The sequence below is a fragment of the Semicossyphus pulcher genome, unplaced genomic scaffold (assembly GCF_022749685.1).
Source record: "Semicossyphus pulcher isolate SPU_LCO1_2020_fin unplaced genomic scaffold, fSemPul1.0.p SCAF_25, whole genome shotgun sequence".
Lineage (NCBI taxonomy): Eukaryota > Metazoa > Chordata > Actinopteri > Labriformes > Labridae > Semicossyphus > Semicossyphus pulcher.
Genome location: NW_027211699.1, coordinates 1510203 through 1526258, shown reverse-complemented (window position 1 = coordinate 1526258; position 16056 = coordinate 1510203). Strand labels below are relative to the sequence as shown.

The 16056-nt window shown below is 43.7% G+C and overlaps 1 protein-coding gene across 2 annotated transcripts in view; it reads left to right on the top strand.

The window, feature by feature from the left end:
• asic2 (acid-sensing (proton-gated) ion channel 2) overlaps positions 1-16056 on the top strand; it is a 402563-nt gene that overhangs the window by 283564 nt on the left and 102943 nt on the right. The window lies entirely within an intron of this gene.

Genomic DNA, 16056 nt, shown 5'->3' with positions numbered 1-16056 from the left:
TTAGAGCACTGCCACTCTAGGGCCAAAGAGGATGCTACCGCCAGATTAAACTGGGGAACAGGGATCACAAGCACATACACTTGCAAGTATAGATCAGCTGTGTTGCTTGGGCTAAAAAAATTGTAAACCTGCGCGCATGATTGTCTTGGAGAATAAGTGTGAAATCCCATGCTAATGGAGGTTGGGCATTACAGGCTTAAGAGTACAGAGGACGCTTTGAACTGCCAAGCAGCGGGTGGTTTGTCAGGGAAGGTACAGCTAGAGGTTAGAAGAGAGAGATGGTATGGAAAAAAAGCATCTGGGTGGGAATACAAATGTGTCCCATAACTCCTACCAACCTCTTGCAGCAGCAGGATTTCACGTCTTGCATCTAATGTATCACGCTGAATGGGAACTAGTAGAAGGCGGGCTAATCAATAAATCTATTAGCTTCGTGCTGTAGTTTATGGTGGTCTATTTTGCTCCCACATGCCCCTATACTGATATACTCAGCTTCCCCGGGGCGAGGCCAAATTTAACAGCGGGGTATAACAGAGCTGGAGTCGGACGCTAAAGGCCAGGGAAACCGTTTCAACCAGCCTCAATAAAAATGTAATTGATACCTTATCAAACCGCAGCTAGCTAAGCCGCTCTCAGCGGCACAGATACACATCTCCACCTTTTCCCAAGCTCCATGGAGGACTAGATAGCTGTGCCTGCAATGACAAATTAAACAGTGCTCAGAGTTGGAGAGCAGCACCTAATCACACTCAGGGTAAAAAAAAAAAAAAGTGAACCCTTTTGCCTGACCACTGTAATGTATCAACTTTATCCCGAGAGAAATCTCCTAACACAGTATGTGTCTGGATTGTGAATTATACAAGGGCAAGGCTGCTTGTCGGGTTTAGTATTATTAATGTTTCATTAAAGCTGCGGTAATCTTGTTTTAAAAGACACAATTTATCAAACGTGAAAAGTTGCCGCTTGAATCTCACCAGAATCAAAGCTCTAAAAAGGCAACAAACGGCTAATGCAGCTTCCAGCTAGCTAAACGTAGCATAGCGTTTAGCAGCTAACGAGACACATATTTCCCTCAGGATTGAAAAGGGTAGTTAATATTGGACTTACATTCATATGTAGGCCAGGGACATGACTCCTAATGAAAGCCATACATTGCTCTGTCTTCTGAATGTCTGATTAGCAACTCGGGGTACTTCGAGGTCACATCCTCGTATGAGGCGCTGAAACGTCCCTGTTGTGTTTGCAGGTTTTTTATCCCGTCTGCAGGTTGCCAAAAGATCGCTTCATGCAGATTTAACTGTATTATTCTGTGCAGGTGAGTATTTTTTTAATAGTTTGACATTTAAGCGAAAAGTTTAATAAATGCAAAGTTCAGTAAGTTTTCTCCCGGGTCAAATTCAGGATGAAAACTATCTGATCTTTGCCTGTGCGTGTTAATATTCGTCCTTTTCTTTCTTCCTTGTACTTCTGCACATGATGCGTTTAGCCGTCTGTCGCCTCTGCGGGTTAAGAGCAGAAAGCGACGATCATGGATGTTGGCTTTAACCACTCCCTTGTGTCACTCAGTCTCAAATCTCATGGCCTTGACTGGTGGCCTTTTGCAGGGAAGCCCTGCTTTATTACTGGGTAGCTTTGTGATTCAATTCCACAAAGGTTAGTTGATTAGACATGGCCTCTCTCTGCTCGACACGATGTGTTTATGGAATATATTTCAGAGCTTTCAGAGCTTTTCCTGTAGACGTACCCACCTCATTAACCTATTCTTAGCAGCACCTTTTGTTTGTATCCTACAGCTCTAATTATTTGCAGTTTTATTGTCAGCGCTTTGGGAGAGCTAAATATTCTCCACCACCTGTTGACGCCCCTCCTCTTATGTTCAACATCAACCTTATAAAGGCAATTAGGAGACAGGCAGAGGCTTATTAAAGTGAAGCTGCCCACAAAGCCTGGTCAATCACCGCTGAGCCAGGAGGGGCCGCTGAGTGAGTTTTAAGCACATCCGGGCATTAATGCGGGTCTCTTCTCCTCTCGTTTGTCATTGACCTTTTCAGTGGGATTCTGTACAGCACGACCATAAGCTATTGATCTGGTGTGAAATAAACAAGAGTGGGAGTCTGGTGTAAGCTGCGGCTCCGACTAGAGCAATCTCATTAACACAGGTGGCCCTGTGCTTACCGTGCTCTGCACCCGTAATCCAATTTCCCTCTCCAGAACAAACGGCTCGAGTGGTTTCATGAGCTCAGACTTCCAGCGTGTATTAGAAACCACAACAGCGCTGTGTGTGGATATGAACGACCGCGGTGGCGGGCATTGATGCGCCACAGCGTCTGGATGCAGCCAGCATGCAATTGCTGTTTGACAGCCAGCCATAGGCCAAAGCTACGAGTCGCCATAATCGGCTGGTGTACTGTGAGCCTTGAATGCAGATGAAAAGATTATACCTGGTTAGTATTCATAAGGTCACGTTGATGCATAAACCACAAGACTTGTAAAAGGTTAGTGTTTGAAATGGAAAGCTAATGGATGCTGCTGTCCTCCATGAATACCATTAGCTGAACCTCAGTCCAGTCTGGAGCACACCTTATTAGGGGCATGCATAAATTACAGCAGATACAAGCATCACATGTTCTGTGTGTGTGTCGTACTGTAAAGAAAACGTGTCGAACTATGAAGAAAAATATGTTTATTGTGTGTGTAAGAAAGAAGTGATGACAGATGACGGAGGCAATGCTTGCAGCATTTGAAAAGAGTGTACGTATGGCGTGCTCGACCTTACGCCTCATCATTCACTGAATTCCCTCATGCCTCATCGCCCTTACACACAAACACACACACACACACATATATATACTGTACTTAAGATATGCATCTTCCTACGCCCACGTTTCAAATCTGTATTCACTCCCTCTGGGCATCTTACACCCACCTGCAGTGTTGTCTCTGTATGTGTTGGTGAGGGGAAGTGTGTAAACGCTAATAGACACAATATAAGAAACCGCTTTTAATACAGTACAACAAACACTGTACATCATTACCTCATCATCACACCTGACCTGAAGGTGCAGGTGTGTTGGGGGGCTGAAGGGAAGCATGGTGATCAGATTATAGTGTGAATTAGGCCTTAATAAGGTAGAGAAGAGAGTACAATAACAGTGTGGAAGTAAGAGTTAACCATCTAGAAACAGGGTAATGCGGACTGAGTAACCCCTTGATTCCACAGGATCCGTCTCCGGCGCGTTCAGAGTGCGGCCACGACGTCCGCAGTCGATTGCGCCCATTCAAGTCAATGATCGTGATTCCACAGCACTCGCCGCGGTCCGTCTCTGGCGCGTCCCAGAAGCGTTTCTCCACTCTGCTCCGCTTCAAACACGCGTCAAGCTTAACAGAGCAGATCGTTCCAAACAGGAAGTCACACATGAAAGCAGCATATAGCATCCGGTCATTTCAAAATAAAACACCATGTTCAGTCCGGTACAGATTCCCATTTTTTTCTGTTTATTTTAAGATCAACACACTGAAATCTCGAAACAAGAACACTTTTAATTAAGTAGTGTACTCCTCCATGGTAAAAGCACAAAAATCACAGAATGATTTCCAAATGAGCAGATAATCAACCTTGGAGGTGCAAACTGAACTGTTGTTTGTGTGTTGCTCTGCCAACATTGATGACGCGGCGTAGATGGAACGCGGTGTAGACGGATCCTGTGGGATCGAGGGGTGAGTCTACATGTGATGTGGTGAAGGAAAAGTTCTCAACAACTGTGGCCTATACTTTTTCTTTATGAGGCACTTTAGCTAGTGAAATGGTAAGGCAGCTCTTGAATTCAAGATCAGACGTGTAACGGCTATAAACGGGGGAAAATGTAGGAAAAACACAACTGTAAAACAAGCCTAAGTAGCGTCACTTTTGGCTGAATTTGTTTAGGTTAGTCTGACTTCTCTTAAGTTAACTTTACGGTAAATGACACTACATGTCGCATTCACCCTTTCCCACACTGATGGCAAAGGTCTAAGTGCCAATCTCCAATCAGGATCTATGCCCATTCGTGCACCAAAGGGGTGTGTCCAAGGACACTTCAACATGTGACTGTAGCAGTCAGGGATCGAACCATCAACCTTCCCATTAAGAGATGACGACTACCACTGAGCCACAGTGTAGTTATATCCCATTCAGTTAATATGGAACAGCGTTTACGATGGCGTCTACTTGAACTCCTCTGCGGGGATTTGAATCGACATCAAAGAAGTCTGACCGTTTTTATGAAGCGTGGCTGTAAATAAAACAAGCTGAAATGCACTTGGTTGGCCTGTGTGTGAGGATCGCTGCACCTTCACATAAACAACCTGTTAATGCTTGAACTGAAGCGCCGGGTTGGTGAGCCGAGCTGGCTGTGTCCACAGGACTTGTTTGGCAGATCAATCAGCAGCAGACGCGGCACTGACACTAATATGGGCTTCCCAGCGTGTGATGCTGGCTCTGTCTGGCTCTCTTCATGGGTGTCCCTTATCATGTGACAGGAAGGCAATCAGGCCAGAGCCAAACACACACACATAGACGTATGTAAGATGAAATGAGCGTGAAGATAGTTTGGCTTACTTTTGCAGCTCGTCCTCTCTCACAGGAGTACCTATGGCGGTCGAAACTTCACTCTTTTTTCTGCATCTACAGCCTTGTATGAAAGATGAATTGCAAAAGTACTGACAGGCACGTACACAGGATTTCATTTGGCATTGGCAAGAGTTGCATTCCATTTTCTAAAACACTGGAATCAGTCCAAGAACATCTTTCCAATTCATTACATCCCACACACTTTCCAGACTTCTGTTTCCGCACTCTGAATGCGAGACTGTCAGGGATTTTGCAGTCGCCTGCGGTTATTAGAGCTCACACGGTGTATGACCGTTTTAGTCTGAACGCTTTCCACCTTTTCCAGGGCTGCTTCCTGCTCCTCCTTCTACGGAGCGTAGGTTGAAGTCCGCAGGGATTTGCCGGGCTCTGGGGAATCTGAAGTCGAAACAAAGCTCAGCATTCGAAGGCGCAAGTTCCCGGACCCTTGGCAAAAACTGCTGATTCAGCCATGTTGGATGTATTAACCATTCTGCTTTAATCTCACCTTGCCGCATCTTCTTATCACCCTTGATGCCCTAATATGCATTACTGCCGTGCATTACAACAGATTTGATCAAAGACTCCTGAATCATAATGCTGCAGGTGTCAGCCTCCTCAGCACAGCTCTGCAAAAACGGAGCAGCCATTTCATCTCATTCTTCGTGCTTTTATCAGATTCTTGCATGCAACGCTGCTGCTGTGTCACCCAGGAAATGCCTGCTGGTGGATTTTTTTATTTTTTACGGCTTCTGGTGCTATCTGCGGAAAACAGATTCCCCGTTACGCTTTGCTAGTTTTCTTTTCCGTCTCTAAATCAGAGAGTTTAGAGGTCTCAAGGTGACAGAGTCTAAATTGCAGCAAAAGCCTGCTTTCCCCCCCTTCAATTACAGGTGCCTTTGTGCCTTTCAGCAAGCACTTAATCCCCACTCCTGCTGGTTGTTGGATGGTTCTCAGAGTGTGTGTGTTTGAGAGAGCATGTGTGCAGCTTCCTCCAGCCTACAGATCAAACAGATCAGACTTCTTCTGCGTGAATCGGGCGAAATGTGAACAAAACAGGGAGTTTGTTTGTTCTTGCTTGACCCTTCCAAGACTCCGAAGGAGGAACCAACAGAATATTCTCCTGACAGTCTCTATTATGGGCATACTGGTTCTGCTTGATGCCTTGGTGCCTACGTTTTGTTCTGTCTCAAGAACTCTTGGTGAATTCCCGTTGAGCCTCCCTGACCTGTTGTGTTGGAGTGCATTCTGTCGAAGGCTGACTTAATCCTTATTTTATAGCTTTTCCCCGTGTCAGTAGCTCGGTATTGGATTCCCAACTTACCAGCTTGAGAGACGAAGTCTATAAGAGTAGGTGTTGTGAGGTGAAGATAGCAGGGAGTGTGCGTTTAATCACGTTACACATTAAATTACAGTCATTTAAAGGAATCAGAATATGGTTCCCTTTCTGCTTTTAGCCTTCTGGGATTTCAGCAAACCTTAAATATTTAATCCCTCGCAGCCAGACTGAAGGGAGTACGTCTTGTTTTGGGGGCAGCAGGTGGAGGTTTGTAACTCAAAAGGGGAAACAACCAGGAAAAGAAGTGGGCATCAAGAGGCGAAGAGCACAACGGCTTGCCAGATTTCACCTGTGCGATATCAAAGAGAAAGAGGTCTTTGAGACGCTGAGGATCCGTCAATAATGTAACAAGCTGAATGTCTCTTGCTTCGCCGTGTTTGTGCCTCTCCTTCAGACGTGAATACCTTCATGAATAATGGAGACACCAGGAGCAATTCGCAGCAATTCATCCTCTCTACTTGACAGCACGCTTTAATCTGGCTCTGCCTCCTCACCCATATGCTGTCGTATATATAAATATATAAACATGTGAATAATTCCCATTGTGTATATCGAGAGTGGGTGGCACTCAAATTCAGTGGATTTCACTAAAATGCCAAACAGACTAAATTCAAAGAGACTGCCTTGTACTCCTTGACCAATTTCTAGTGAATATATATAATGTATTATTCCGATGGTCTCTGTCTCTGAAAGATATTCATAACATAGACGCGTGTGTAAGTGTTATTTGGGTTGATTAATTTTGTGGATATTAATATTCCTGTTGGTCTTTGGTGCTCTGGTTATTGCAGTAGTTTCACTAGTACATCGAAGGTTGTCCTATTTCCCAGCATACATAAACACTACATATAAAGACAACCAAGTCAATTACAAGAGTCATACAATCATTAGTAGAGCTAAATATTCAAAGGGCAACAGAATCAAGGTTGGATTTTGGAAGTGATGCAGTGGTTAGCACTGTCGCCTAACAGCTAGAAGGTTCCTGGTTCAATCCCGGTTTCGGGGCTTTTTTTGTGTAGAGTCTTGCATGTTCTCCCCTTGCATGTAAGGGGTTTCCTCCGGGTACTCCGACTTCCTCCTCCCACAGTCCAAAGATGTGCTCGTTAGGTTAATTGGTGTCATTGTGTGTCTATGTGTCAGCCCTGTGACTGACTGGCGATCAGTCCAGGGTGTACCCCGCCAGTCGCCCAAAGACAATTGGTATAGGCTTCAGCCACTCTGCAACCCTGAACAGGATAAGCGGTATAGATATTGAATAGATGATTGAATGAGCACTATCAGTATATGACTGATAGTCAGCATGGCCTCTGTTTGAGAAACAGCAAAAATATAACTATGAACATGTCTAAGGCTATTGTATTGTGTCTTTAAGTTAAGATGAGAAAAGGGCTCTAAGGGAGTTCGAAAGTCTGAACAGAATCCATAAAAACACCAAAAGCAACAATCTGTTTGTCCTTTTCTCCATACTTTCTGACTTTCTTACTCTTTCGATGGCACGTCAAGCCCTTTTGTTCCTTCTGTAGTTGTAAATCTTTAAAAACAACTTGAAAATAAATGGTTTCAATTTTATGCCTCACAACGGAGGCGTTGTGTTTTTCAGCCAGTCCAACTTTTTTAGACCCTGTAATTCAGGAACACCTGGAGGGAATATCTTCAAATTTGGTGCAACCATTCAACTCGAATCAAGGATTAAATAATTACATTTTTGTGGTCATAGGTCAAAGGTCAAGGTCACTGTACTGTGTTACTGACGAACATATTCACTGCAGGGAAAAACATAGAGAGAAAGAAAGAGAGACATTCTGGTATTATATCCCTCCTTTTATTGACTGTGAGACCAGTGAGGCCACACTTACACTGTCATTCTGTAGGAAACACTGATGTTAAGTGCATCTTTCGGCAGAGCCATACAACTGTAAGCTGGTAATCCTAGTTTTTAAAGGCTCAGTAGTTTTCTAAAGCAAGCTGGGTGCTGTAGTTTTTAGCAAACCTAATCTAACTGGAGAAAAGGGTACGTTAGACATGGACTATTTTCAGCGGTGGATTAATCCTCATTTGGTGCTCTAGTGAGTATTTCTGGCAACAGGACGGTGTGTGTTGGATTGAGTCAACGCAGCGTCGTGGCTCACTGATCCGTTTTAAATGGACAACAATGGGGCTCAATGGCACAGAGGAATTAGCTCAATCAGGCTCTGGATACACAGGGTATACTTGCAAAAAATAACTTGTTATTGGGATTTGTTGATGGGTTTTATTGATGGACACAAGAGACAAGTTCACTCTACTTTGGGATTATTCCTACGCCTCTGAGTGGAAACATACACAGAAAGTCTACTCCCTTTATAAATTGACAGACTTCTGGATGGTTCTGTTTGGTACATTTGGTGGTTCGCTGTTCAATGCTGAAATTTCCATTTGCAGAATTCTCTGAAAGCTAATTGCTGCTCCCTAATCACAACAATTAGAAAGCCTTTTTTCATTCCATCCCCAGAAATAGGTGTGTTCCCAGCAGAACACTTTCTCAGCCCACATCAGCGTTGCAGCTGTAAATGTTCTCCCATTGTGCCCCCTTTAGAGAATGACCCCCATGACTCTCTTTCATAAGACTGCTATTTTCTAGCGATGCTAAGTTCTGGCGAAGAACAATCCCGAGATAGGTGGAGGTGTGAAGAGGCGCAGCGGCTCTCAGAAGCTCATCAGCATTATCGTCTATGTCTCTCATGGTATCGTGGGCACAGGTGGCGCTGGCTCATTACTCAAACCCCTATGGTCTGTATGTATCTTTCACAGTCAGAGGGGGGTATGGACTCCTATTAGCACATGTCCTGCTGCGCGACGCAGTAATTCTGTGGGTCAGGACGTGTGTGGGAGGCCAGAAAATTGAAGGACTATTTCCGAGACAGAAATTAATTTCACAGCTTTCCTTCTCAGAATGGAGAAATCTGCACCTCCTCTCATTATAAACGGTAAAAGTAGCTTGGGCTAAATAAGTAAAACCTATGTTGTGCAACCCTACCATGCATCCCAGAGGAAGATTTAAGCAGACTGTGTATATATAGAATACAGTGTGCGAGAAACACAAACAAGTTAGCAAAAGTAGACAGTGTAAGCACAGAAATGAGGCAGGGAGAGAGCGCGAGACTGGCAGAGATCTATGTCACACTACATAAAAGTGTGTAATTCTCTCTAGCATGCTTCTCCAAACACACACACATGGCAAAGCCAGGCCAACTGTTGCTTATGAATACATTCATGCAGGCTAAACACAGTAGAACGTAGGAGTGCATACAGTACATGAACATATTGTTAAAGCCATCGATGCATCAGAACATGTTACCCATTCTGAGTCAGGCAGGGCGACAATCATTCAGCTTGTGTCGTCAGGCTGAAATCACTGTCTCCTGCATGCTATAGGTTCCATATTAGCAGCGCTTATGACAATGCACACTTGCTGTATCCACTGCCAGAAGGTGAAGGCAGTTTTCCTATCACTTCCGTCCTGAGCAGATGGCATTCAGGCTCTATTTTTTGTCTTTGAAAAGCATTAAATCTTCAGCAGCAGCAGAACAAAAGCATGCCATGGTGCCTGAGTTATCTGGTTACACAGAGCGAAATGATTTACTGGGAACACAGGGCTGGTGGACACTTTCACATCAGCATAAAAGCATTTGAAATGTAAATACTTTCCTCTCCCTCTTCTGACAGGAAGCTGCCTATAAGTCAGGTTTTGTTTCCAAGTCTGTAAAGCATACACGGAGGCTCTATTGATCCCAACTGCTCGCCAAAAAACAATGAGACAGTAAGCGTACAAAGGTTTCTATTTGAGGCTTCAATGACAAATTAAATGCAGATTGAAGGGCAACAGTGGTGTAAGAGGCATGACTAAAAAATCCATCGCCTTTGTTTAATTTTTAATTGTGCTGTTTAGGCATCAAACAACTTAACTGCACATCATGTGACTGTTTTGTGCTGCCTGTTTGGTTTGTCATTTGAAGGCCCTGAGACCAATTCTTCAATGAACTCTTTACTTATAACAATTGGGATCCAAATGAACTAAATTTAAACAGTTACATTTTTTTTGTGACATTAAACCAACCAGAATCTGGCAACTCTTGAATCAGTCAAATCTGAGCAGATTAGCCCAGTTTTAGAAATAAATGTTTCCTAAACAATACAACACAAAGTTTCATGACTAATATAACTTATATTGTTGCACATTTATTGATGAATATTTTTCATTAACCTGCAACTAGTTTTTAGGCCTCTAAAAAGCTAAAAAAGTTAAGTTTAAAGGTGGGGTATCAAGCTTCATATTTCACTTACCTGTGGAGTAGCTTAGCATAATTTACAGTTAAAAAAACTCTTTCTCATACTGGTGCTCTGTGCAGGTCCTCATACAGCGTCTGCCTGAAACGACTCAATCAGCTCTGTCTCTTTAAGAAACCCCACCCCTACAAGCCCGCTTTCTTCTGATTGGCCAGCCCCCTGAAGCCTGATGAAGGGCAGAACTCAGTGTTTTAGGCACGCCTCATACCCTGTGGCCGTGTTACAGAGTCGTCTGCAAAGAGTAAAATTGTCTGGTGCTCTTGTCCTTTGGAAAAGTAAACACTGATGTCCTTCCTTCACAGCCAAACAAACAACAAGACATTCTGAACCAACTTGACGAGCAGAGCCTTTGAGCGTGGTGGAGCGAAACAAATTTCAGAGGCAGACTAAGCTGCTGGGTGGGCGTGTTCCTGAACTGTGCCAGGGGTAGGACGTTCTGCTGTGTCTTGGGCAGATGCACAAATATACAGTTCCTCCACTTTGTGACATCACAGAGTGAAGTATCTGAAGAGGTCTGTCTGAAAGCAAGCGTCCACAGCAGCCTGCAGGCTGAGACTTTTTTAGCAGGGGATTACTCCAACATACTTTTACCTACAGATTTGAAACTTCACCCACGTTTAGTATGAGCATCCAATATTGCAACATTATATATGTCTTCATATGTGAAACAGCATGATACCCACTCTTTAAGTTATGGCTAACAGTTTCTTGTCACACATACAGCCGTATCTTTCTTTTGTGGTCATATTTTCTGGCCACCTGATACATGTAAGTCCAACATTCACTCCCTTTTAACTCATCCCTTTTTACCCACTCACTAAGGGAAATATGTGACTCTTTAGCTGCTAAATGCTCCACTCTGTTTACCAGCTAGTCACTAGCTGTGTTCGGCTGCTGCTTGCTGCTGAGCGGGGAGTGTACAGTGAGTTTTAGAGCTTTTCCTCTGAAATTGGCCACCTGCTGTGCCGGGAAACGAGACTACGAGAACAGTGAGAGTGACGCAAAACAGCAACATTGAGCTGAAAGTCGGTCTGAAGCTCTGTAAGGCAGAAGGGAGCTGCAGATTTGGGTGATAAATCTTTGCAGATTCATCACTATAACCACCTGTTTCTCATAAAATGGCAACATTTAAGATTTGAAGCCACTTTTTAGGTCCTTAAAAATTTTGTGGCTGACTAAGTTACCCACATGCAGAAAAGAATAGAGAGTTGCTCATACACTAGGTAAAACATGTCTGTGCACTGAATATGAAGTATTTCTAACAACATACTGCTTGTGTTTGTAGGTGGCCAGATGGTATTTACCTCAAATATCACAAATGCTCCTCTGCTGTTTCTAAAGCTTCACTTAAGTAAAAAAAAAGCGACTATATTCCTTCGATGTGTGTCGTTTTTAAAGGCCACTGTAAACCCTATTTAGTAATCACTAGCACACCCTTGTTCCTGCAGAATTTAGTGCATCCTCCCTTCCTTCACTCAGCATTTTCCCTCCTTGGTCCTCATCACCTCTTGGCTTCCCCTGAGGCAGTGTGATTTGCAGATAGAAGGGCAGTGCCTGACAGCGGTGTTAAGCAGAGACCTGGCTGTTCGACTGAAGGACAGGTGCTTCTGCTCCCTGAGGGGAGAAAAGCTTGGATAGAGGACAAGAAGAGGACAAGCTAGGAGTCACCGTCACTGATGATGACAACTTTTTAAACGCTTTGACCAAGAGACCCAAAGAGGGGAACGGCCTGGAGGAAAAGTGAGGCAGGCTGTGTGACGGCACTGAGGTGAGCCTGGAGGGAGGGAGCAAAGCCTCTACCGGCTTAACCTGGACGTATCAAGAGTTTCACTGTTATCATTTAGGACCGCAGGAAGGAATTAACTTTTCAAAGTCATGCATGCAAAATGAGAATCCCTCTCCTTTGCCGTGTTACCATCGACCATAGACACATGGGAACCTCACTGGATTCCTACTCTTGTGCTCCACATCGCCCTACTCCAGTCTCATGGTTGGTAATGCACCTGTGCATTATGGTTCAGGTTGCTCTTGCATGAATGCATCCCTCATGAAAAGGAGCTGTAAAAGTAATGCTCAAACCTCAGATGTGTTTTTAAATATATGCAGTGGAAGCTTGTTGTATTCTATCCCACGTTGCTCCCTCTTCCTCTCACTTTGAAATAAATCCCCCCTGGTCGAAGGATTAAAAGGTTCATCTGCATACATTTAAAACCGGAGCTAATAAAACGCGGAATGATTACACATTAGCTTGATTTCACAGCTCCTTTAGCAGACGACAGCTGCAAGCAGCTTGGACGTTTTCATCATTTGCTGAGGTCGCGCTTGCATTTTACACCGATTATACTTGTGCAGTGAGAGCTGATGCAGTCTGAGTGTGTCATAAAAGATAATTTAACAAAAGACTACGCATCTGATGTTTCAAAAATGACATCGGTGTAAAGATCCTGCAAAGCTTTTGTCTGACAAGTAGAGAAAGTTTCAGCCTTTTTGTGTTTGATTGCAGAATATTCTAATACAATATGTCACTTTTAAGGTTGCTGCACACTGCCCAGACAACGGCCAACTCACCTCAACATTCTGAAGTTGCCGTCTTTAGAATGTTCCAACTGCCGGCTCCACACTGCCCAGATATCAGCTGACAGGACAGACTTTTGTTGGCTGCCTTTTCTAATCAAGTTTTTGCTTTATTTTACATGGACGAAGGTCGTGCGTACTGATGTTTTGCACGCGAGTATGGGTTAGTTGTCAAGGGAACGCACTCAGAATGTTGCAGTGTGTTGGGAAAAGGCGCACATTGGTCCGACTTTCCACAACTCCACCAATCCCGACTGTGTGTCAAACTCAAACAACTCCATCCAACCAACACCAACTGTCGGCAGGACAGACTTTTGTTGTCTACTCTTATTTAAGTTTTAGCTTTATTTTACATGGACGAAGGTCGTGCATACTGATGTTCCGCACGTGGGCTAGTTGTCATGGGAACACATTCTCAGACTGTCGCAGCATGTTGGGAAAAGCGCACAGTATGTATGTATGTCAAACTCAAACAACTCCATCCAACCAACACCAACCGTCGGCGCACACTTGGTGTTGGTTGGCGTTTGTCTGCACAGTGTGCAGTCACCTTAAGCGTTCATATTTTGTCTTCAGTCTCACACCAGATGGAAAGGCAGTTGATTCGATGTCTTTGGCACATCTTTACAATTTTAGACGAGAAATTCTGCTGAACAAAATGCTAATTATGATCACATGTATGCATGGTGTCCACTTGTGTACAGCGCTTGGCACCAACCCAGCACTAATCCTTCATTTCCTGTTGTGTGTATCCATCAGCAGCACACAAATTACATTTAATTTGTGTTTCCATTGTACCACTGCGGACATGGGCTGTGTTAAAGAGTATTTTTTTCTGCCTGATAATTAGCGGAGAATAAATGACACTTCCTTCCACTTGCTAATGAAGCAGATGAAAAATAACTTAAACAAGCAAACAATTAAAGAGGACGAGGAGAAAAATGTGCCGGCTATTAATCTCTTTCCCTCCCATCCCTGATGACACGATTAGAAGAAGAGCTGTAGTTGTTCTCTGTCACACTTTTATGAAAGTCGCTGCTTCCAGGAAAAAAACATTTCTCTGCTCAGGCAGGTAGCAGCGTGTATTTTCCCTCCTGCTCCTTCTTGTTTAATGCTCATGTCTCACACCTTCGCCCTGCTTGGTTTCACTCCTGCGCTCTGATTTTCATTCTCATATGCCACCTCTGTCTCTTCCCCTCAGCCTGTCAGCGGGAGTTAGCATCACAAACCGTCAGTATGTTTCAGGCCTGTGAATGTGTGACAGGTGGTGTTTTGTCAGTCGTGTCCGAACATCACGCCATCCCCCCACCCAGGCCTCCCTATCATTCCCGTGGAGCCGTGGGGCAGGGCACCTCCTCTCCTCCACCTCCCAGCGGGCTGGCGGAGCTGTAATGGCGGGCAGCAAGCCGCAGTCCTCTCAGGAGCACGTCAGAGTGATCAGAGAGGAACTGTCAAACCTCTCTTTCCTGCTGTGGCTGAGCTCATCCAACATGTGTGGTTGTGGGAAGGAGGGAGATGAAGAGAGATACTGTGTATGGCTGTGTGGGTGGATGTATTCCTCTGCTTTTTGTGGACAATGCTGTCCATCTTTTTATAAGACTTCCATCCACACTGGAAGATTCAGCACCTTATAATTTACATCCCTTGCCAATGTTTCGCTCCAGTGCTGTAAGTGATTCGCTCTGATGAAGCGAGGCGTAAAGTAAAGGTGTGAGGTCAGGGTTGGTGGGCGTGAAGCATGTCTGGCATTCATGCAAGTGATCAGAGTTGAACTCTGAACACTGACCTGCTCTTAATGTTTCATTAACCAAACCTGCCAGCTGTAACCTTAAATAAACGATGGAACAATTTGGGAAATATGCCGAATTGCTTTCTGGCAGAGAGTTAAATGAGAATTTACCAATCTCATATCTGTTCCCTTTACGCTACAGCCAGCAGCCGATTAGCTTAGCTTAGCACAAAGGCCGTAAACAGAGGGTTAAAAGTTTCACATTTTACGAGGCGGGATATTAAAGACTATACTATACTATATATTTGTTATAATGTTCAGTTTTTATTGATGTTGAACAGTGAGTTAGATTTTGAAATGTTTGGATTTTGAGTGATTTACCGTAAAACTCGGTGTATAAGAAGCACTTTTAATACTTCTTTTTTTCATCTAAAAAGTGGCCTGCGTCCTATATACTGGTGCGACCAATATACCAGTTTAAAATGCAGAGAGGTATGTTATTGTGTTACGGTATTTTAACCAGGCGATGGCACTATTATCTAGCCTTCGTCATGGACATGCGCCCTCACAACAATCAACGTTAACGTATAGGCTGAGCTCAACTACCGCACCGGTATCTGGCAGGATTGCTTACTGGACATGGCAAGGAAAAAAAAGATGGTAGGCTGTAATTTGCGTGTGTTTTGAATGTTTTTCTAATAAGTTGAAATAGTGTTGAAATAACTTGTATACACATTTTTATTAATGAATATCTGTGGAAAACCTTTTTCCCTCTGGGATACCCCCCAAAAACAGACTGCGTCTTATATTCCAGATTTTACGGTAGTTATGATCCTGTTCAACATTATTTTATTTTATTGACAAGTGTTTCTGTTATTTAGCCTACTCTCATTTAAATATACAGGGCAGGCAAAATAGTAGAAAAACCTGTTAGCATATCACAATGCAAAGGTTTTATCACCTGGGTTTCAATTAGCGCCATATAGACGTCAAAGATCGCAATTGCATGCTAAACTCCCTCCTAAACGACACACTTCCTGTATGCCACTGCGAAAAAAAGCATGCTTAAGCGCTAAATGTTACCAATTTACAATAGCATGCTAAATGATAGCATCTTACCAATCTAACATGCTAAGAATTAGCATATCGACGTGTTGCATTAGCATGAAAGCACAGCTGACACATGAAGCAGTCTTAGTGCAGGTTACTCTACAGCGGATTTTACAGACTTATTAAAAGACTCTTTTTCCTGTATTTGCTCTGAAACAGGAAGTGACATTACTGGACTGAAATAAGTAATGAAGAAATATTGAGCAGAGCCATGTAATCTGTTAGTGCTGCGTTGTACCAAACGCAGATGGTAGGGATTGTATTGAACACAAGGAGAGTCCTACAGCTGCTGTTGTACAAGATTATTCCTGTCATGCAGTTTGTGTTCCTGCTTTTAAATGAGTCTTACAGTCTCATGAGGTTGCTTGTATA